Source organism: Lagopus leucura, unplaced genomic scaffold (assembly GCF_019238085.1).
Source record: "Lagopus leucura isolate 7727_CA_CO unplaced genomic scaffold, USGS_WTPT01 Super-Scaffold_100002, whole genome shotgun sequence".
Taxonomy (NCBI): Eukaryota; Metazoa; Chordata; class Aves; order Galliformes; family Phasianidae; genus Lagopus; species Lagopus leucura.
In genome coordinates this window covers 66,106,192-66,129,237 of record NW_024962263.1, presented here as the reverse complement: position 1 = coordinate 66,129,237, position 23,046 = coordinate 66,106,192, and the positions used below count along the sequence as shown (strand labels likewise).

Here is a 23,046-nt window from a genome sequence, read left to right as displayed (position 1 = left end):
ATTGTGATGGAGGCTGCAAGTAAGATTGTCCTTCTGCACTGACCTTTCTAAAGCTGAACATGTCAGATTTTCATCACAGATGGCATTGCTTAGAGGTTCTTTGTCAGATCCCCTGTCACTGAGACTGCATTTGAATTTTGTCTCAGTACAATTGAGACTGATAAGAACATGAGTTCTTATCAGTCTTATCTTAATCTGTGCATTAACTGAAAATGTAACTCTCAGAATCATCTATCATACTATTATGTATTAGAAAGTTTATAAAAATTTTGCCAGAAAAATCAAGTAAAATGAGAACTGTTTTTCCAAATCCAACAGTTTATAGTTTATTTAAATACTGAAAATATTTCAAAAAGCAGAGTTTATCAATTTTTCATCAAAATGGCAGTAAGCAGTTGACACAATTTCTCAGTGTTACTCTTAAGCATTTTGCAAGAGTAAACATCTGGTGAGGCCACTTTAATCCCAATTTTAATAATATCCCATTTAGATAATAAACTTCTGACTTTCCTGTGCTTTAAGCTAAGCCTTTCCTCATATGCAAGTCTGCCTGCGTTTGTCACACACAAAAGAGGACATCTGGGTCTGGATTTAATTCTAAATTTCCACAACCAAGTGTTGAAAAAACATACACTCAATACTCTGTGAAAACCAGTGTGTTTACAGTTCATGTTATTAATTGAATCATTGGTGTCTATGAGACCTTGGGTGTTACAAGCAACATTAAAAGCATTACTTAGCTGCATTAAAGTCCTGTAAAACAAGCTTAGTCTTTACAGATTTTGTTGTAAAGATGGAAAATGCTGAAATGAAAGTCAAGCTATTATTGCTGGAATGAGTTACAGTAGAGTGATAGTATTTAAGGCGTCATATGGATCTATAGGCTCTGTCACTGATAATAAGGCATAAAAAATATCTGTTAAAAACTGTGCTGTGTGAGACTCCCTAGCTAAATTTAAAGCTCCTACCTAGCTGCCGATTTGTGACATTTTTTAATGTAGTGAAAAACCTACCAAGGATATACCATAATAAAACTTGATGCCAGAGTAAACTGAAGCGCAAGTGTGTTTTATCAAATTAAAATTATTTTAAACAATAGAAAGGGGGACAAGTACCTGTAAAGGACAGCAAGCAAAGCCAAGAGATAGTCATTTTGAAACATTTTGAAATAATGAGGAAATTAATGTAGCTTTAGTTAAAATGAATTGTAATTGCACTGTGACATTAGTAGCTCATTTCTATTTGGCTGCAAACACAGTGAAGGCATGTAATATTTTAACTTAATCAGATAAGTACCTGTAGAGTCCATCTGCAATTCCAGTTGGAAAATTCATGCTTTTTCCTTTTATCAACTGATTAACATTATTGGAGAAAAAAAAAAAAAGCAGTTCATATTTACGTCGCTGTAATGTTTGGTCATGTGCAACTGTCTGTGAATATATATATTTTATAGATCTTCATATATATTTTATACTTCAAAGAAGTAATGAATTATGTGCACTATGAAAATATGATCATCATTTAAAAAAAAAAAATCACTCTCAAAAAAAACCTCAGCAAAACAAAACATAGAAAACAATCCTTCATGACATAGCTATCCTCTTGAGTTAAAAATATTTAATGAAGAAATGCTCACAGTACTTTGCCCATATACAGTTCCACCTGACCTACTCTGCTATCCTCCTGAAGAGGCCTTGATGTGATTTTTCAGGCCTTTGATTTTAGCTGATTTCCAGATTATAATTTTTTGCTTGATACTGAATATATGTTCAAGTCCACTATTTGATTTCACAAAATATATCTATTTGAGAAATGTATGTATATATCAGAAGTATTTGATATTCTTCTCTGGCCTTAAATAGCTTAAGCTACTGTTTGAGGACATCTCAAGATCTGTTGTTCTGTTTGCTTTCTGTGTTATTCTTCTCTCTGTGACATCTACAAGTCTACCACTTTGAAAAGCAAAGTGTTCTGTTCAAAGGAGGTCACAGTGATTTAAAGATTTGCTGATTTGTATCTCAGGGGTGAATGCTTCCTTTGCTTGCCTGCTATTCTGTTTAGGATTTCATCTTATTTTCCTTGTGTTCTTTTCCTTAATTTGTCTGAGTCTATGCCTTTTAAGCTATTCTTATTCACATTCACTGTAGTATGTATTGTGTACAATCACTTCTGAAGAAGCTGGGAGATGTAATGTGACAAAGCAGACTGTTACAAGGGCAAAAGCTGGTAACAGATCACATTCCTTCAGCTTCCACGGAGAAGTATCATAGAATCATAGAATGTTTTGACTTGGAAGGAACTTTAAGGACCATCCAGTTCCAGCTCCACAGCCACGATCAGGGATACCTCTGACCAATTCAGGCTGCATGAATTTTTGATTTAAAATAACTATGCCAACATGCTGGAAAAATAATTCATATAATTCAAAATAATTCAAATCATTTGTGTTGGAAGGTACAGCTTGGGACACCAAGCTGAGTGGTGCGGTTGACACAGTAGAAGGAAGGGATGCCATTCAGAGGGACCTTAGCAGGCTTGAAAGGTGGGCCTGGGTGAACCTAATGAGGTTCAACACAGCAAAGTGCAAGGTTTTGCACTTGGGCCAGAGGAATCTCAGGCATCCATACAGACTGGAAGGAGCGGTCCTTGAGAGCAGCCCTGCCAAGAAGAACCTGGGGGATGAAAAGCTTAACATGAGCCAGCAGTTTGCTCTTGCAGCTCAAAAAGCAAATGGTATCCTGGGCTCCATCAGAAGAGGAGTGGCCAGCAGAGACAGGCAGTTGATAGTCCCCCTCTGCTGTGCTCTTGTGAGGCCCCATCTGGAGTACTGTGTCCAGGTTTCAGCTCCAGTACAAGAAAGACAGAGCTGTTGGAGAGGGTCCAGAGGAGAGCCACAAAGATGATCAGGGGTCTGGAGCACCTCCCCTACAAAGACAGGCTAAGGGAGCTGGGCTTGTTTGGCCTGGAGAAAAGAAGTCTGCAGAGTGACTTCATTGCAGCCTTTCATTACCTAAAGGGAGCCTACAAACAGGAGGGGAATCAACTCTTTGAAAGGGTTGATAACTGCTGGACGTGGGGAAATGGTTTGCAGTTGATTTAAGTTGGATGTCAGGAGGAAGTTTTTTACAGAGAGAGTGGTGAGGTGTTGGAACAGGCTTCCCAGAGAGATTGTGGATGCCCCATCCCTGGAGGAGTTCTAAGTCAGGTTGGATGGGACTGTGGGCAACCTGGTCTAGTATTAAATGTGGGGGTTGATGGCCCTGCATGTGGCAGGGGAGTTGGAGATTCATGATCTTTGAGGTCCCTTCCAACCCTGGCTATTCTGTGCTTCTGTACAATTAAACATCACCTTGTCCAAGTCCCCTACAGTGAACAGGGACACCCACAGCTAGACCAGATTGCCCCATTCCGCCTGACCTTGAATGGCTCCAGGGAAGGTGTATCCACCACATCTCTGGGCAACCTGTGCCTGACCACCTATACTGTAAAAAATTTCTTCCTTATATCCAAGCTAAATCTCCTGTCCTCCAATTTGAAATAATTTCCCCATGTCCTACCACAACAGATTCTGCCAAAAAAGTCTGTCCTCTTATTTTTTATAGCTCCCCTTTAGATACTGACAGGCTACCATCAAGTCACCTTGGAGACTTTTCCAGGGCAAAAAATCCATGCTCTCTCAGCCTGTCTCCATAAGGGGAGGTACTCCATCCCTGGGATCATTTTTGTGGCCTCCTCTGTACATACTCTAACAGGTCAATGCTGTACATACTCTAACAGGTATGTACTCTGTACATACTCTAACAGGTCAGTGCTGTACTGAGGACTCCACACCTGGATGCAGTACTCCAGGTGAGGTCTCACCAGCACCCATCTATTTTTAGAATAGAGAAATATTCATTTTTTAATATCAAGATTACCTGGATATTTGTTAAAAATAGCTTTAAAAGATAAGGTTTCCTGTTATTTCCTAATGAGGGCAGAATTTTACAGGAAGAGGAATGAAGGTAATTATTTGTAAGGATTTTACATTTAATTCAAGTGTTCCATTATGGAAAGAGACACATACAGAACTTGGTGTGTCAGATGCCCTATGTACCCTACTGAAACAAACAGAATAAATAGCTCATTCTGACATTGCAAGCAGATTTTTTTAAATTGCATGACAGAATACTGGCTGAGGTTAAGTTTGAAAGGATAGCATATGTGTCTTCCACCTGTCTGGACCTTATGTGTGCAAATGAAGTATTTATATAAGCAACCCTTGAGCCAATTCACTGTCCCAGACTTCAGTAGCAGACTTTTGATACATGTCTCTCAGATTTCTTTTTTCCTTCAGTTCAGCACTCATTAAAACCAAACAAATATTTTCCAGTCCCTTCCAGCCCTGACTGGTCCATATTAGAGCCACTGCAGGTCTAACTCCTGCTATTTGTCAGTCTCTGCTGCTTTGCTTTTTTTTTTTTTAATTAGGATTTGTGCTCTGTTCCCTAGAGGCATCAAATACCAGACCTCTTGAACTCTTGTGATGTATATCTCTTATATATACAACTTTCTGTTACAATAAGCATTATATCTTTGCTGTCACAACCACGTCTTTTGTGGGGCTGAGATGAAGTGGGCAGGCATGAAAATGTTTTCTCTGACTAGCGTTTTGAGATCATGACATGGAAAAGTTTCAAGTCCGGTAGTTACTGTTATGGTGATGGTTCAAATATCCCATCACATCCTCCGCTTTATAAGGAATCATAGCCTCTGAGAAGATTGTTACCTCAAGGAGGAAAACAAAACAAGGCCTGTTATCATAGAAGGCTGTTGATAATTTTGCTGCTGCAACAAAGGTCATAATTCCCAGAAGTAATTGGATTTTGAAATAAAGAACATTCATTAAGGTAAAAAAATATAAAAAATCATCCTGATATCCAAATCGCTGGTGAGAAAGATATCTCATAAAACTGTGTAAATTACTCCAGTAGCTACTTATCCTTGAAATACATTTTTTTCCACACCAGTTTTATTTGAGAAGTGAGTTTATGCTAAGATTATGAATTTATTTTCAGAGAGAAATTATTTGCTGAGTGCCATAGTACAGTTCTCAGAATGTGTGCACTGGAGTAAATGGTTATTGATTTATTGAAGGTGGCAAGTAAAATTCACTGTTGATAAGGTAATGCACACTAGAGGGGATAATTTGAATTTACCACTCATGTTTCAGATTTCCATGTTAATTTTAAACACTGAGGTAAGTGACTTGGGCAATGTTTTGGACAGTTCTGCAAAAACACTGTGCAGGAAAAAGGAAATGCTAGGATATTTAAAAAGCAGAAGTCTTAAAATTCTGATATAGTGTCATTAAGCTAATCTTTTACTGTTTTCTTACATGTTTATTAGGTTCTGATGACTCCATCTCAGGAAATGGTTGGTCAAGACAGTGTTTTAGAAAAGGAGGAGGAAAGATCTGAGAAAGGGAAATCATTTTCTAAAGGGGGCCTAGGGTCTTCAAGACTAAACCTCATACTCTGCTTAATGACTTTGAAGTTCTATCCTTCAGTTGTTGTAAGTTAGAATTTTCCATCTAGTTGCAAACTTGGTCTCGACCTACTTCTTCAGACTTTCTGACATGAAGAGAAAGCAAATAAAGGTCCCTGCCACTTTCTGAGCCTTCATTCACATCCCAGTGTTTGACTGCTACAGGTAACTTTTTCAGCAATATGATTGCACAGCTTTTACTATGTAGGAACTTCTTTAAAGTTTTATTCATAGCCGTGCTCCTCCTTATAATGCAATTAAAGACCAGCATGAGCACTCTGAGTACATTCTGCAGAATCAGGAAGTCGCCTTTGCACCAGTTTCTGTTCTCATAATGGCTGCATTATTAAATCCATTATTAAAGTAAAAAAAGACTTGAGTCCTAATCATACATTTAAAATGCTATTATTATTTTAAAAGCTGATCTCATACAGTACTTAAAAACTGGAAGAAAAGGCCAGGAATTTCTTTTTGTTAGTAACATGAAATGCTCATTTAAAGAAGACTGTAACTTTATCGCTTTTCTGAAATTGGATACTTCTTTGCTTGGGAGAAGGAATTAAGATTACTACTTTTGTGGGTGAAAAAATTCTTTAAAAAAAAAGTCAAATATTTATTAAAAAATTGAACCTTAAAATAGGTACAGTGAATGTTTGTTACAGAATTTTAAGATGAATGAAGCAGAAGGTGCTTGATAATAATGAAATTTTTTGATGACATTTTTTATGCAGATTTGAATCTTCAAACTGAATACAAAAGCCTAGTGTTAGTTTTTATACATTGGAATTAGAAAAGATATCAGCATATTACCCAGGATTTAAAATATGCTATAGTTTATCTGTCATATAGGAAAAAAATGAATGTACTGCATCCGTAATGTCCACCACATTTCAAGATCTCAGTTGGATATAGTTTGCAAGTCTGTTGTGTTTTGGTGTTGGATGGACTTGAACAGTGAATCCTAACTAGTTCATAAGGTCTCAGTCATAATTTGTGTTTGTTTGTTCCCTATTTTAACTCAGGGGGTGGTGAGGTCCTGGCACAGCTGCCCAGAGAATCTGTGGATGCCCATCCATAGTACATGTCAGCCCTGCCCATGGCCGGGAATTGAATTTGGGTTGTCTTTAAGGTCCTTTCCAACCCAAGCCATTCTATGATTATATATGAATGTCAAGCCTGAGGATTTTTTTTATCTTTTTTTTTTTTTTTTTTCCCCCAAAGCAGAAATTACTCTGTTCCTTTTCATTAGTAGAACCTGAGAAATGAAATATTCCATTTGTGCATTAATGATTGCTAACTCAGTCACTGTATTTTTTGTTGTCAATGTTATTTACTGCCTGGATCTGTTCAAATATGTACACTTTTCTGGGGGAAATTCAGGCTTTATTACTCAATTGGGTTATCCCAGCTCAGATTTTGCCAATATTTTGGTGTAGATCAAGTCTAGATAATTTATAATAAACTGAAAGTATATGAATATTAAATAAGGTATGTTTGCACCATACATATGCTAATGACATATGAGAAAACAGGACCTATTATGCTTATTAATTAGAAATTCAATATCTGAAATGTACTGAGTTACTTGTTTAGCATATTGTCTTCTTCACTGAGTAGAAGTCATGCAGGAAAAGAAAAAACAAACCACCATGCAAATATATTTTACTGTGTCTTTTTATGCTGTTGTTATTCCATTTGAGCAAGAAAAATAATGTACTTATACAAAAAGCATATATATACCTGCAATCTTATAAATGGTATTTGTGCTAAGTGTAAGGAAATTGTTTTCTTGTAGAAACTTTTTTTAATATATAAAAGTATAAATAAATTCTAATCTTGCTGTTGGCTGATAGAGACATTTCTGCCACGTACTGAGCACTCTATCCACTGGAAACTCTGGCTATTGAGGGTACTCAGGAATTCACAGCATCACATCCTAATTAAGCAAAGCTAAAATTGTTCTATTACATTTTTAAATTGCAATGCACATGACCATAGCCCATAGGGGAGCTAATAAAAGATAATACCGTGGTTTGCTTTGAAGCAATTACTGTGTGTCCCTTTCTGCCTGCAGGAATCACCTTGTCACATCCCTCACTTGCATCAATCTACCACTTCCCCTTCCCCCATTCTATTTTTGTAATCTTGCCCTTTAACAAAAATAGAGTTTAGAGGATGACATAAAAAGCAGAATTGCAGATGTACTGAAATATATGCAGTCTTTCTGCTACTTGCTGAAGCGTTAGAGACAGCTGGTAAGTTAGTGTACTGCAAGCAAAATAGACTTACTTGTCAAATGAAGTATGAGAACTTTTTATGAAGTAGAAGGCTAATACAGCTAGTCTGAGTTGGTCATATTCTGTCATTAATCTACACTGGTTTCAGGGAGAGGGAATGTTTAACTTCAGATTTGATATGGTCTTTACTGTAGCAGGTAGCTTTGTCTACTTTCTGTCTTTTTCCCTACCTTAACATCTACAGCAGGAGTCAATCGTGAGATTCTGCAGTGATTTTGAAGGAAAGATAATGTCTCGCTCACACCAAATTCACCTTCCTGCTACTTAAGATTTGAACTCTAGATGGAAAAACTACCATGTTGATCCATGCTAGATAACAATTTATAAAAGATATGTGATCTTTGCTGAAAATGATTTTTTTTTTAAGTGTAAAACTATTTAACCAGAATTCTTGTTACCTCTGCAGCTGTAGCGCACTGTGTGGTGCCATTCAAACTACATGTACAAGAGGAAAATGTGACAGGTGTTATTTGAATAAATTATCAAAGAGAATTAGTAGAAGCAAGCATGCAAAAATGTGCTGGACTTTGATTTTTCCCTAGCATCCCTGTAACAGAGTCAGGTTCTCCCATGGGTGTTTTCTGGAGATCTGGAAATGAAAGTGCGGAACATTCATTACAGATTCACATCCCATGAAAATTCCTTTACTGAAATGACATCTTCAAAACTAGTGTGTAAAAAAAAAAAAAACAAAACAGAAAGAAGCTGGGACAGAGGACTAGCCTATTTATGTACTGGCCTTTCCTTTTCATTCGTACAGATTCAGATCAGGCAGAGTTACTATCAGTTAAGCGGATTGTCTTCATTGCAAAACAGGAAGAGAGTAGCAGAAGTTAAAAGTTGTCCTCCTTCCTCCCAGCTGTTCCTAAGAAATTTTAGATTTCAGGGAAGATATTTCCTTTCTGCTCCCTGGTAGAAGGAACAAGATATTTTTCTTTTGAATGATATGTTGTAGTACTTACTTTTCTCTATTATTATTACGCCATGTGGACTGAATTAAGTCATTTGGGAAACCACAGCATTACCTTTTCTGTTCACTGCATTTTCTTCCTGTTTTCTTCTGGAAGGGGCCTGATGTTATCTATAAATAGTGATGTGCCCTATAAAATCCATATTCAACTTCTATTTACAATTTCTGTAGGAAAACATGAATCATTTTTTTAAAAGGAACAATATTTAGCACAAATTCTTTAAAATCTACATCTTGAACAGCTGACTTTGGAAAACAGAAGACAAATATTTTGAATTTAGTGGTTTTATTATCAGTTTATATTTAAAAAGTCTTTTAAACATAGGAAACAGACACTGTTTCATAAAAGCTCATGGTGCAAGTAGTGACATCAGTAGTTGCTGAAAAGGCATAGAAGGGAAGGAAGGAAGAGTAACATTCAATAAAATAAAGGATGTGCTGAATCAATTGAATAAATTTCCACTAAAGGCAGCTAATAAAGCTGCCTTTATACAAAATAGACAAAATAGCTGCCTTTATACAAAAAGACAAAATAATTGTCTTTAGTGAAACCAATTTTTTTAAAGACACAAACATTCAAACATGGCTACAATACTGTGTGATTTACATGCAGTCTTACCTGTCAAAAAAGAGCCTATGAAGTATAAGCCGTATGTTATTACATTTCTTCTCTTTTGCATCCATGCAGTTTGAGTTGAATCCACAATATTCTCATATTATTAAGAACATAAGTATATATATGGGAAAGATTTGAATAGACATTTCATGGATACTTAAATGATTAAAATACTGTTTTTCCTATGTCTGTAATATGTAAAAATAAATTTGGTAATGAAGAAAATTAAATGTGTAATATTGAGAAAAAAGGTTTTGCCAAGTGACATTTCCTATAAATGTTTAACTTCTATTACTCCTGTTTCACTAATGTAAACTTAAAACTTCATAAACTATAATAATACAGTTTTATCTAATGGATTCAAATACCAAGTGTCAGATATGGTTTGAATAATAATTTCCTCAAAGGAACATTGCAACTTGACCTTTTGATTTTATTACAATGGACTACCTTCCCATGAGCCTTTATAAAGTAGCACAACACCATCTGTTGGTATATTATGTATTTATTTATTTCCTATGCAAATATCTTAGAACAAAGTTTTAATACTTTTATTCAGATAATTTGAAACCCCAAAGATCATCTTGTTCTAACACTTCTGCCATGCACAGAGGCACCTTCCTCTAGATACGGTTGCCTTAAGCACCATCTAACATGGCCTTGAGCACTTCCAGGGATGGGACATCCACAGCTTCTTTGGTTAACCTGTTCCCATGCCTCACCGCCATCATTGTAAATAGTTACTTCTTTATATCTAATCTAAATCAAACCTCTTTCAGTTTAAAGCCATTACCTCTTGTCCTATCATTACATTTCTTTGTAAATGTCCCTCCTCAGTTTTCCAGTAGACTCCCTTTAAGTACTGAAAGGCTGATATAAGGTTTCCCTAGAGCCTTTTCTTCTCCAAGCTGAACAACCCCACTTCTCTCAGCCTTTCCTGGTAGCAGAGTTGCTCCAGCCCTCTGATCATCCTTATTACCTTCTTCTGGACTCACTCTAACAGCTCCACATCTTTCTTGTACAATGGGCATCAGTGCTGAACACAGGATTCCATAAGTGGTCTCATGAGACCTGAGGGGGTTTGTCATTTCCCTTGAGCTGCTGGTCACACTTCTTTCAATGCAACACAGGCATCTCAGATGTCTGAGGGACATGACTCATTACTGGTCTGCAAGTGCATATTAAGCCCTTAGTGACAACAATTCGAATGTGACTATCCAGCCAATTCCTTACCCACTGAATGGTCCATCCATCAAATTAATGCCTCTGCAATTTAGAGACGAGGGTGTCATTTGAGACAATGTCACATACTTTGTACAAGTTCAAGTAGATGACATCAGTTGCTCTTCCCTTATCCACACTTTAATACTTTGTAGAAGGCCACCAAGTTTGTCAGGTATGGTTTGTCCTTAATGAAGTCATGTTTGTTGCCACCAATCATTTCTTTATTTTCCATATTCTTTAGCATAATTTCCAGAAGGAACTGCTATGTGATCATATTAAGCACAGAGATGAGACTAATTGTCCTGCTTTCCTTCTTACAATTTTTGAAAATGAGGGCTATATTTTCCCTTTCCCAGTCACTGGCAACTTCACCAGATTGCTACAACTTCTTAAATATTATGGATTGTGACTTAACAACTTCATCTACTAGTTCACTCAGGACCCACTGGTGTATCTTATCAGGTCCCATGGACTTGTGCACCTCCACGTTCCTTAGATGGTCTCAGAGCTACTGTTCTCCTGTAGTGTGTGGCTCTCCATTCTCCCTGTCTTTGCCTTTGGCTTCTGCAACTTCAGTGGTGTGGATAGAGAAATTGTAAGTGAATATCAGAACAAAAAATTCATTGAGTACCTCAGCCTTCATCATATAATCAGGTAACCAAATCTCCCGCTTACTTCTGGAATGGGTTCATGTTTTCCCTAGTATTCCTTTTATCACCAAAATATCTATTGAAACTTTTCTTGTTGCTCTTTACATTCCCTGGACAGGATAAACTCTCTCAGGGCTTTAGCTCTTAATCTAAACCCTGGAGACTGAGATAATGTCTCTATATTCCCCACAGACTACTTGTATTTGCTTCCACCCTTGGTAAGCTTCCCTTTTGTGCTTGAGTTTGTAGTTTGTCCAGGAGCTCCTTCTTCATCCATGTTGGCCTCCAAGCATTTTTACCTAATTTTCTCATGTGTGTATGTTTATATGTATCTATATAAAATTATATAACCTAAAGTTGTAACCTTGAAGATATTCCAAATAATGATGATTTTTCACCTTTCTTTTATAATAGTATACATTTTCTATTTGTCTGATGTTGATGATGGTGATAATGATTTAAAGACTGTAAGGAAAAAACTCCCTATTACTGTTGAATCTTACTGATACAAATGACTCTTTGGAAGTATGTGATTGAATGCAATGATATTCACAGGACGTAAAATGGTCTCTGATCATTTCCAACAATTTGAGTGTTTGTTGCTTGTAAAGAAATCGTGAAATGCATTTCCTTTGTTGGTTACTACATATCTGTGAGGGCTTTTCTATAATCTCATGGTTTCTAAAACAGGAAAAGCAAAAATACAGGCAGTTACAAAGCTGTTGGAGCTACATAGCTCATTGTTTCTTTGATTGGTGTTTAGTTCCCTGCTTACTTTTAAAAATAGCAAAATGGAAGAAATAACTACATTAAAATATTGTCAAAATAACTCAAAATAATGCTGGCAATGCATAGATGGATTAGTCTAAAATAATCAGCTTGCAGGTGAGTTATTGCAAAGTACAGGGATCAAAGATGCTAATAACAAATAAATGACAAGGTGGGGTTTATTCTTCAACTTTGCGTAATCTTCAGGAGCATGATGAGAGAATCACTTTGAACTCTTGCTGTCCTTGAGATACCACAAATTGACAGTTGCATTTAGATAGCATTTTATGCATTCCAAGACCTGTCTGGATTCTCGCAGTGCCGTGATGAGAAAAGTTTGAAAGCATTACCTGTACTTATTTTTGCTGCCAAGAAATTCAACTGATTTTCCCAGGAACACGTAACAGGCTTGTGGCTCAACCAGGACTGTTCTGATACCACTCATCATTTGATATATGCTAGTCACCTTAGCCTGTCCCGTGGTGTTCTGGAACCCAGCTATTTCAATGAACCAAACAGTTACAAATGACAAGCCTTAGAAATCAGTAAAAAAGAAAAAAATCAATTGAGAAAAGATCAAGAATGTTCCAGGTGTGAATCTCTCAGAAAAAAGAGAAGGAGGCAAAAAAGAAGAGAGAGAAAAGGTTGGGAGGGACAAATAAAAGGACTCATAGGGACTGGAGTTTATGGGATCTTTTGGGCATTCTCCATGCCACAAAAACCGTCTGATGGTTTTAAGAGTAGACTACAATTCTTGCAAAATGTATTCTAGAAAACAGATTGCTTAGCTGTTAGGCAAAAACGTAGCAAAGTTGCAACCAGGTGCTTCTTTTGTTTCAGATTCATAAATAAAATTTGCTATAGAACAGATAATGTAGAAAGAAAGCTTTATGGAGAATTGGGAAGGGAAGGGGGGTGCGGAACAGAATTAGGACAGCTGATCTAAACTGGCCAAAGGAATATTCCATATCTCGTGACATCATGTTGAAGGAGTTTTGAAGGGGGTGAGATTTCATCTCTGTCTCTTCTGCTGCTGAGAAGGTGAGCTGGACATCATTTGGGGGGTAGCGAGCAATTCCTCATTCATATGAACATATATATATAGTCATAACTATTATCCTTTTTCTTTTCTTTATCTTAGTAAATAGTCTTGTCTCAACTGACAAGTTCAAATTTGTTGTTTTTATCCCCAGATCTCAGCTCCATCCCTCTGGGAGGGAGGGACTGAGCAAACAACTGTGAGGTTGCCAGCTACCTGCCAGATTAAACCATAATAGATTTAATGACTCAGCATCCATTGTACATATTTGGGTTGCTTCAAAATTAATGCTCCCTATTTATTTCCATGGAAACTACAACAGATATAAAGAGCACAACAACACTATTTGATAGAGAAAATTCTCAGCTACAATCATTATTTTTCGACATAGTCACTGCCATTAGCTATGCATTTTCACCAGTGATGAAAAAAAACCCTCCATACACCTCCACACATAAAGATCTGCACCACCACTGCTGAAATGCACCATCCTCCACCTCACTGTACTATAAATCCACTGTTCAATCTCCATAAATGTTCAGGGAACATTAGTGTATGTCAGTGAGCGCCATTTTTTCCCAGTGTAGAAATTTAGTTCCACACCTTTGCTTTATGTCAAATGCCATTTTGTCAGACTGTCTCTGCTGCTGTCTGTCACACAGCAACAACATGTAATGGAATATTGGTAGAAAAGTTCAACCTCTATTGCCATACCACCATTTACCTCCAGCATCATGGGCCATGGTAATAAATCAGAGGCATTACTTTTCAAGCAGTCCTCCTATAACATTTGCCTGTGTTTCTTCTACACTAGGTATTATCCTTTTCATGTGACCTTGCATTCTCTCCTTCCTCTAAGTTATTTCTTCATTTTGCATTAATCTAGAGAGAATATGTTTCTGATGAAGGAATTTACTCTCATTCTTAGTTTGTCCAGAGTAGCATCATAGGAATCTCTAGCTTCTTATAGCAAACTATCTACTTGCTACTGCATGAACACTAATGATTAGTGTCGATCCTTTTTCTGTCCTCATGTTAGGAGTAGTGTGTGTGCCTTATGGACACAGAGGGCATAGAAAAACAAAGTTTTGCTGTGCAGTCACTTGATCAGTGTCTGTAAGAATTGCTGTTTTGAATCAGACCTAGGGGACATTTGTGCTTGCACTTATATGCTCTTCTTTCTGTGACCTAAACTATACATTTGTTTCAAATGAGGAGTACTATATACAGTAAAAGAATTTATCGTCTTTTTCTTTGATCATATGAGAAAGAGTCTGGAATTATTTTAGTTACTACAACAGATTTCAGAGGGAGAGGGAGGGAACAAAAGAAACAAACAAAAAGCAGTAAAAATACTAGTAATTACTTCTATGGATTTCTGATCCCTCAGAGATTTTTACATCATTTCAACCAGTATAAACAGTATTCTGCAAGTCTTCGGGATTCTTCAGTTAAAAATCACAGAACTGCAGAATTGCAGAATGGTTGAGGTTGGCAGGGACCTCTGGAGCCATCTGGTCCAACTCCTGCTCAAGTAGGGCCACCTAGAGAAGTATGTCCAGGACTATGTCCAGATTGTTTTTAATATTTCCAAGGTGGGAGTCTCCTCAATCTCACCTACATAGTAAAAAAGTGATTCCTGGAACCTCCAGTGTTCCATTTTGTGCCCATTGCCTCTTTTCCTAGCACTGGGCAACATTGAATAGAGCCTGGCTCCATCCACTTTGCACCCTCCCTTCAGGTTTTTATTGAGATCCTCTCTAAACCTCCTCTATTCCAGATATCCCAGCTATCTCAGTCTTTCCTCTAAGAGATGTGCTTTAGCGCCTTCATCGTTTTCATGCCCCTGAAGCTTCAGATTTTTCTCTGAAGAAGTCGTGACTTACCCAGCCAGATTATTCAACACAACATCCTTAGCATTGCAGAGCATTTCATGTTTTCAAAGAAGCTATAGAAATTCTAGTAAGATGTATGGACAGTGTTTCCAGACATACACTGTATGAGGGAGTGTTTACATCTACCAGAACTGTTAGTTTTATTTATGGAAGTGTTTCCACTGGTTTGGGTCCATGCCAGACTTCTCCAGAGATTTCTATTAGTGACTTGAGAAAATTTCCCTGAGAAACTATTGAGTAAGTTTATTTTCTGCAGTCAGCAATAAAAATGTATATATACTATTATGAGTAATGATCAAGGTACAGAGAGTTTTTTTCCAGGGCAAAAATTTGTGTCATAGTCTGTTGTAACACTAACACCTCCCTGTACAGACACTCAGTAGTGAATAAAGAATGTAACTCCTGCTTTTGGAACTGAGTAATATCAGACCCCTGTTCCAAGTGTAATTCAGAGTCTCTCAAGCACAGCATTACATGCAGATCCTACTTCTTCTATTTACTGGTTATTTCTTTCATTCCAATTCTCTCAAGTTACTTTTTTTTTTTTTTTTTTTTTTCTCCATGCACAACCATGACAGTAAAGCAAAAGATTTAGCACATCTAAACTAAAATAATAATAATCATAAATATTGGGGAAAAGCATAACTTTTTAATATATTTTGCCATCCTGCTTGCACCACTTCTTTGTTTTAGGTTACTAACCAGGCAAACCTGGTTAGTAGGACTAACCTTTTGCAGTCTTGACTTGCAGTGGAATTACAATTCGCCATATACTTCATGAGGAAATTCCACACTCTAATCTCTCTCATGATTTCATATGGGATGAGATATACATAAACATATACTGACAAATCTGGTTTCTTATTAAGACTTATATAATATGGATATTCAGTTTCCTGTTTGTTTTGTAGAAAGAACGCGGGAAAAAATGTAAAAATATACATACTAAAAGAGTGGAAATTCCTTAACTAAAATGTAATGTAGATTTAATATAGCTGCAGCAACAGTGAAGTCAGTGAAGCATAATTTGTCCTCTGGCTCACTGTGAGCTCAACTCTGCAGGTTTTAGGACTACATCTCAGTATTTACTGTAGTGCAGTCTACAACATATACATATCCTGCAGCCTTCTTCTATTTAAGACCTTATTATGAATTTTTGAATCCATGTTGAAATTGTAGATAGTAATGCATCTGAGATCATGCCAAAATAATATGTGAATTGCTTTTTTGAGTTTTTTTGTCGTAGAAGAAAAGAAATAGGCACATTTCTACGTGAGGAAGAGCTAGGTCATATGAAAACTAAATGTTATATGCTTGTGCTTTGTCTTTTCTTTGGCAAGAAGACAGTTGTTGCCACAGCTGATACAGTCACTGTTTGGCTCTCTGGTTGTACCACAGGGCCCATCACAGGATTGGAGTGACCACATGGCTTGTCATGAGGGTCAGGGCAACCACAGGGGGCTCATCAGGAGGTTACAGCAACCACAGGATCCATCAGAAGGATTGGAGCAGACACAGGGCTCATAGTGAGGGTTGGAACAACAACAGGGCCTGCTGTGGGAGTTGGAGTTGCTACAAGATCTGTCCTGGGAGTTGGAGCAGTTGCAGTGCCTGCTGAACATCAGACTTGAAGCAGAAAGACTGGAAAGCTTTGTGGCAAAAAAGGATCGGGGTGCTTGTTGGCAGCTGGCTGAACATGAGCCAGCAGTGTGCCCAGGTGACCAAGGCCAATGGTATCCTGGCTTATATCAGAAATATCAGGACCAGGGAGGTGATCATCCCTCCGTACTCAGCTCTGGTGAGGCAGAACCTCAAGTACTGTGTTTTGTTTTGGGATTGTTATGTCTGAAGGAGGCTCAGGGGACAAATTTTTGCCTCCCCTTACAACAGCCAGAAAGGAGGGTCGTCCTCTTCTCCTTGGTAACAGTGACAGGACAAGACAGAATGGCCTCAAGTTTTAACAGGGTAAGTTCAGGTTGGATATCAGGAAAAACTGCTTCTCTAAAAGAGAGGTAATACATTGGAACAGGCTGCCCAGGGAGGTGGTGGAGTCACTGTCCCTGAAGGTGTTCAGGAGACATGTAGATGTGACACTGAGGGACATGGTTTAGTGGACATAATGGTGAGTTGATGGTTGGACTAGATGGTCTCAGAGATCTCCAATCTTAATGATTCTACAGTTCTGTTCTATAATTTGTCAGTCTTTGTTGTAGACTAAGTTAGATTCTCACAAAATGCTGCTGGTCTGTACGTTTATTTTTGCTTGAAGGGGGGAATTACATAGGAATGGATTTTTCTCACCAGATAGGTATCGTATACAATGTACACTGTGTACACAATTTTCTATATTCTGTAAAACACATTGATGTCTTCTGTTAAAGAAAGGAAACATCATCAATAAAGAATTGGTGGATACAGAATTAAGAGGTAGAAAAAAACAGCAGAAAATTCCTATACTCTTCTGTGCAAGTACTTATGTACATCTGGCTATGTCTGGCTCTTATCAAGTAGACACAGAAGAGTCAGTATTAGATGCAGAAATTAGGCCTGTAACTAAGACATACCATTAGCTGTTAAAAACTTGCAGCAATACTACATCACTAGAAGGTAAGCATTGTGGAAATGAAAAAATGACATTGATGAATTATTCTTCAGATTCTAATATATTGCATCAACTTCAGCAGTTGTTTATGAATATCATAATGGTTTTTCAAGTGGTATCACTGTAGCAGTAACAAGATGGGATGCAAAATCTGATGCAGGTATTAACTTCAGAAATTGCAGGTTAGCAGAGTATATAATTAATTGGCCGATGTGGAGATGTAATTTGACTATACAAATGCAAATTCTAGAGTTAGCTTATTTGCCCATATCACAGCCTTCAAGCTCTTTTCAAGGTGTCATCAGCACTTAAACTGTTAAATTCCATGGTATGCAATAAAAGTTAGATTCCTAAATGCGTATTTTTGGAAACATATATACTGAATTACACAGGCTTTTTAAATAATTTCACTTATAGTGTCTTTGGTAGAAACACCTTAAAAAACAGAAGTCAAAACCTTTTTGAAATTATGAAACCTCACACTTTTACCCAATATCTATAATAATTTGGTTTTTATGATAAAATCTGAGAAAGGAACAGGAATACATGAATAATAAGGATATGCAACTGCACTACTGAAGATGTTTGTGGAATTGTTTTGATCCATGCTTTCTTAGCTTGTTTGATTTATTAAGCTTTCAGGTTTTTAGAACATAAATACACTGGAGTTTATGCTATGCACTGTCATTTAGTAACACTAATGATACATTGATAAATTCTCTTCTATCATAGAAATTACTGAGTTCTCAGATACTCTGATTATCATCATAATAATCTTGCTTCATCTTTAATTATTATATATGAGATTTCTTTGTTCTCAGTAACACTTTAGTGTCAGTATACTGTTTTAAAGAGCACTCTTCTTTCCTTAACTAGTAAAGACTTGAATGGCTGAAATTCATTGGTGTATTTCATACACTTTAAGTTAACCCATACTTTATCTTTTAGAGGAAACAAGCATACATACAAGTGGCGAAATTGTATCTATTCTGTTGCCAGATGGTGGGTATAACCCAGCATTTGTATCAGATTCAAGTGAATATAAAAAAGATCTTTCTGTCATGGCTGGAAATACACACACCAACAAACAAATGAAGTAGCCTAAGCATATTGGCAATGACATCCAAAATCTGGAAGGCGATACAACACATGCTGAACACATGGGTTCTGTAGACTGCTTCAGAATGTGCGTATCTCTTACAAACTCCTAGCATCTCTCTAGGTTTCCTCACCTCTGATTTTTGCTTAATTTTTTTTCCCTACAGTTCTGAAATAAGAAGCTGAAATTGTGTGAGGGAATTTTTCTAATGAAGAAGATCATGGTGAAAAGCATGGTTTTATCATTTTAAAATGTCTGGGAAAAAAAAAAAAAAAAAAAAAAAAGAGACATAAACATGAGTTTCAAGAAATGAGAACAAAATGTGTAGTTTTAAGCTAATTTTGTTTCCATTAATTCATCCAAAACAATATGTTTGAGTATTCAGTTTCTTCTGAACCTAACACTGTTCATTTAAATTCCAGTGTTTGTGAACAGGCCAGCAGTGGAAACTAACATACAAATCTAGGGCAAGCAGATGTTTAGTAAAGAGAAATTTTAGCTTCTAATTTGCTACAGGTTAGTGTGAATAATGAAAAGTCTCTGAGATTAAACAGATGGGTTATCTTTATTTTAAAAAGATTGGAGTGACTCACATAAGAGAGTTCAAATACATAAAAGGCTGCTGCAGAGTGGAAAAGAATAATCAGTTCCCTTCACCTGTAGCAGGTAAAATGAGAAGCTATGGGCTTCTCAACAATTCTGCAACAATAGAGGTTCAACTTTGAGGCAAACCTCACAGCAGTAGAATGGGGAAGCACTATAAAGGAGAGGGAAGTGATAGAGCTTGTTGTCTTGCAGCTATGTTTTTCTGTGCTTACCATAAGAAGGAGGTTACTTGACTGTCAGATTGTTGCAGGGCAGAAAAGTCTTTTCCAAAAGCTCTACTCGAAGTAGCAGTATTTAATCTTCCTAAATGACATAAAAGAATGGGAGTTAACACTGATTCTGGAGTCTGTGTGAAGTGTCTGTTGACATCCTGGATTTTATGTTAACATAATTATAGGATGGTTTGGGTTGGAAGGGATCTTGAAGATCATCCAGTTTCAAATCCTTGCTGTTGGCATTGTTGCCACCCTCTGGCACAGGCTGTCCAGGGCCCCCTTCACACTGGCCTGATAAGTTATCCACAGCTTCTCTGGGCAAGTTTTTCCAGTGCCTCATCATCATTTGAGTAAAAAATCTCCTTCTAGCTTCTAGTTTAGATGGATCTACTTCACTACTTCCTTTTACCAAGACAATTTAGTTTCTCAGAGTGACGGATGAATAGCTGACACTGTGCTATCATTACTGAAGTGTGTTAATGCAGAGAGACATTTAATTATATTAGTGAGGGAATGGGAAATTCTTGTGGCCATAGTTTCTTGAATAGGTTGCCTCAAAATTACAAGAGAAAATTATTTTAACTTATTCTCCTACTGTGGCTGCCTCATTCTTGTTCTTCTCCTCTTTGTCATTTTCTCCTCCTCTATATTTTGGACTTAAGTTTCTCGTTCATAGTTCCCATCATTTGTACTGTGCACAGCTCTTAGAAGCATTTTTCATTTATTTGGCAGACTGAGCCAAGGACCTTCAAAATCTGGTAGTAGAAGTCTGGAGAGTCTGAGGAATAACACAGGAATCAAATTTGTTGTCTTTTGTTTCATTTCATGATGCACAATAATACAGAACACTAGTAGCTTTTAATAGTATCAGGACTTGATCTCCAAGCATTTACCAGTTACTAGCCTTTTTAGTTCAATTTCTCTGAATTTTCGGAAAAAACGAACTTACTTTCAGACTGTTCTCAAATGTTTGAATATGTAGACTTCTATTTGCTATTTTGAACACAGAGGCGGTTTGCTCCTTTTATTCAGTGTTAAGGAGAGATTATCAGTGATCCTGTATTATAAGGAGGAAATAGGCTATACTGTCCTTTCTTGCTGTCTCTTTTTTAATTTTTCCCTGTGTCTGCAGCAGCACTGTGCTAAATTGTACTTCATCCAGTCTTTTCCTTTTCTGCCATGAGCAATACTCCCTCAAGCTCTTTTGTCTCTCACTCTCCTTACAACTTTTCTAATTTAGATATCCAAAGCTTTAGCTACCAGTAAACTTGCTAATTTATAACCCTATATCCCTGTCTCCTTCAGTGGGGATGTTTCTGAGTTGTGAAGGGCCTCTCAAGCTTACCAAGCAGTTTTTTGTGCCCTTAGCATTTAAAAAGAACATCATGGAGTGGTGCTGAGTGTCTATACACCGAATTCATGCTGAGAAGGTGGCATTGTTTTAGACAGCAGTAATATGCTGTTCAGAATTATTTTTCTTCTGTAACTCATGATTTGTTTTAATATCACACTGACATTCTTCCTCTTGACTTTTCTGCATTGACTTGATGAGTCTCAAGATAACCCCAGTCTTAAATGTACTCTTTGTAAATATTAATTCAAAAGAATTCTACATGTTACCCTGAAAGCACACTCTCTAAGTCAAACTGATCTGTTGCTTCCAATGTCTTGTTTCTACATATCAAATTGTTCTTGCCAGCCTTCCACCTCTAACTGTCCTTTCAGAGCATCCTCCAGTAATGGAAGGAAAAGCAGACTTCCTACAGGAAATGAGAGATAAGCTAAATGATCTGAGTGATGTCACAAAATAATACAAACTTGAAGTTCACAAGTTCATCCTCAAAGTGGAAAAGCGCAAGTCAAGTGTATGCAAAGTTGAATGTAGTACAGATTGTAGCAATTCGGTTTAATTGGAAATAAGAGCATCATCCTGTCTGTTGAATATGCTTTTTTACTCATTTCTGAATGGCTCTTGTATATAGAGATAAGGTGAGAGTGAGTGTGGTTAGACTAAATCTTAATCCTGTCTATATTTCATTCTTCTGTTGTCTGAACCACATGACATTTTTGAGATTTTTGTATGTACTGTGTGCTGAGCTCATAACCTGAAGATTTTCCCTATATATCTAGTGCTAGTCTGATCCTTCACAGTGTTCACCTCTAATATGTTTTCACTGCACGATAAAGTTAACTGTAACAATAAATTGATCCACTTGACCTACTAGAGGTACTTCTGTGGGAAGCTTATTCTTTTTAGCTGTGTAAAATGGGAGTGCCAAACAAATATGGCTATCTGGACTGGACTCTTCCAGCTAAACATAAGGTTGAAACCTGTAAAATGCAATATTTGGTGTGTCAGACTGTGTGTCAACTGTGTGTATGAGGCTCACATAGCTCACAGTGCACCATAAAGGGAGAGTAGATAGATGCAGTTTTTTAATGATTCTGGATCTGTGAACTGGGGTATGACACATTTGAGAGAGGTGACTGAATATAATTTTCTTTCTATTTATTATTATTATTATTTTTTTTTAAATAGAAAATCAGACTTACGGGATTGCAGGTGATTTGTTACTGTGGGCAGTGAAAAGAAAGGAGTGCAATCTAACTGTAGCTCATACAGTGGCAATATATGTGTGCTTTTCACTACAGGGAGGTGTTCCAATCCTTGGATGGGAAGCTAAGACATTTTCAAAGATATATCATTACTCTCATCATCTCAGAAGCCTTATGCTGTCTTTTGTATAGGCTAGATTTTTAGAATACTTAGAAACATTAGGATAACTGCATCTACTTGTTTGTGAAACATTGCTTCAAGAGGACAGCATGTTTCTGAGAGTTTTCCAGGTGTACTTAAGATATTGGCTTTAATCCATAATGCTTTCAGTTATTTGGACCATGTCCTCTTCCTCTCACTTCTACACAATTAAGAGCATAAACAGTTGGCACTAAATCTGTCTTGATCTGAAGAGGAGGATCCTCTTACCAGGGAGATTCCTGTAAGTGCACAGACTGCTGCTTCCCTGTCTCCCAACCACTTGCTTTGCTTATGAGAATGCAATTTTTACGTTCCTGGAAAACTGAATCTCTCCTCGCTCTCTTTTTGTGTTCTTTGAGAGAAGATAGAGAAGCAGTGTAAGTGTGTGAGAGCTATTGTGAATTTATCATAGTTGATGAATATTATTATGTACCCTTTGTGACATATATTGTAGATTTTATATTTCCCCTGCTTTAAAATTCTTTGAAGTGCACACAGCTGGGAATTGGTGCTTAAGCTGTAACTACAAATAAATAAATACATTAAAAATATTTGAAGCAGGTAGTTTCAGATAATAAAGAGAGTTGACTCCTGGGTACAAAACACTGTAAGTCTTGAAAGAACAGAATCTTTATTAAAGGAGAAGAAATAAAAGCTATAAATAATTTCTTCTCTGCAAAAATGCCTCCAACAAACTAACAGGTTTTATGCTTCATGAATTAGAAATTTCATTATATAGCATACATAACTAATTACTGGGGAGCATTTTACTTACCTCTAA

At 37.0% G+C, this 23,046-nt stretch overlaps 1 protein-coding gene across 1 annotated transcript in view; it reads left to right on the top strand.

The window, feature by feature from the left end:
* The window catches only part of MMP16 (matrix metallopeptidase 16), a 172,977-nt gene that overhangs the window by 69,750 nt on the left and 80,181 nt on the right, over nt 1–23,046 (top strand). The gene's annotated exons all lie outside the window — the stretch shown is intronic.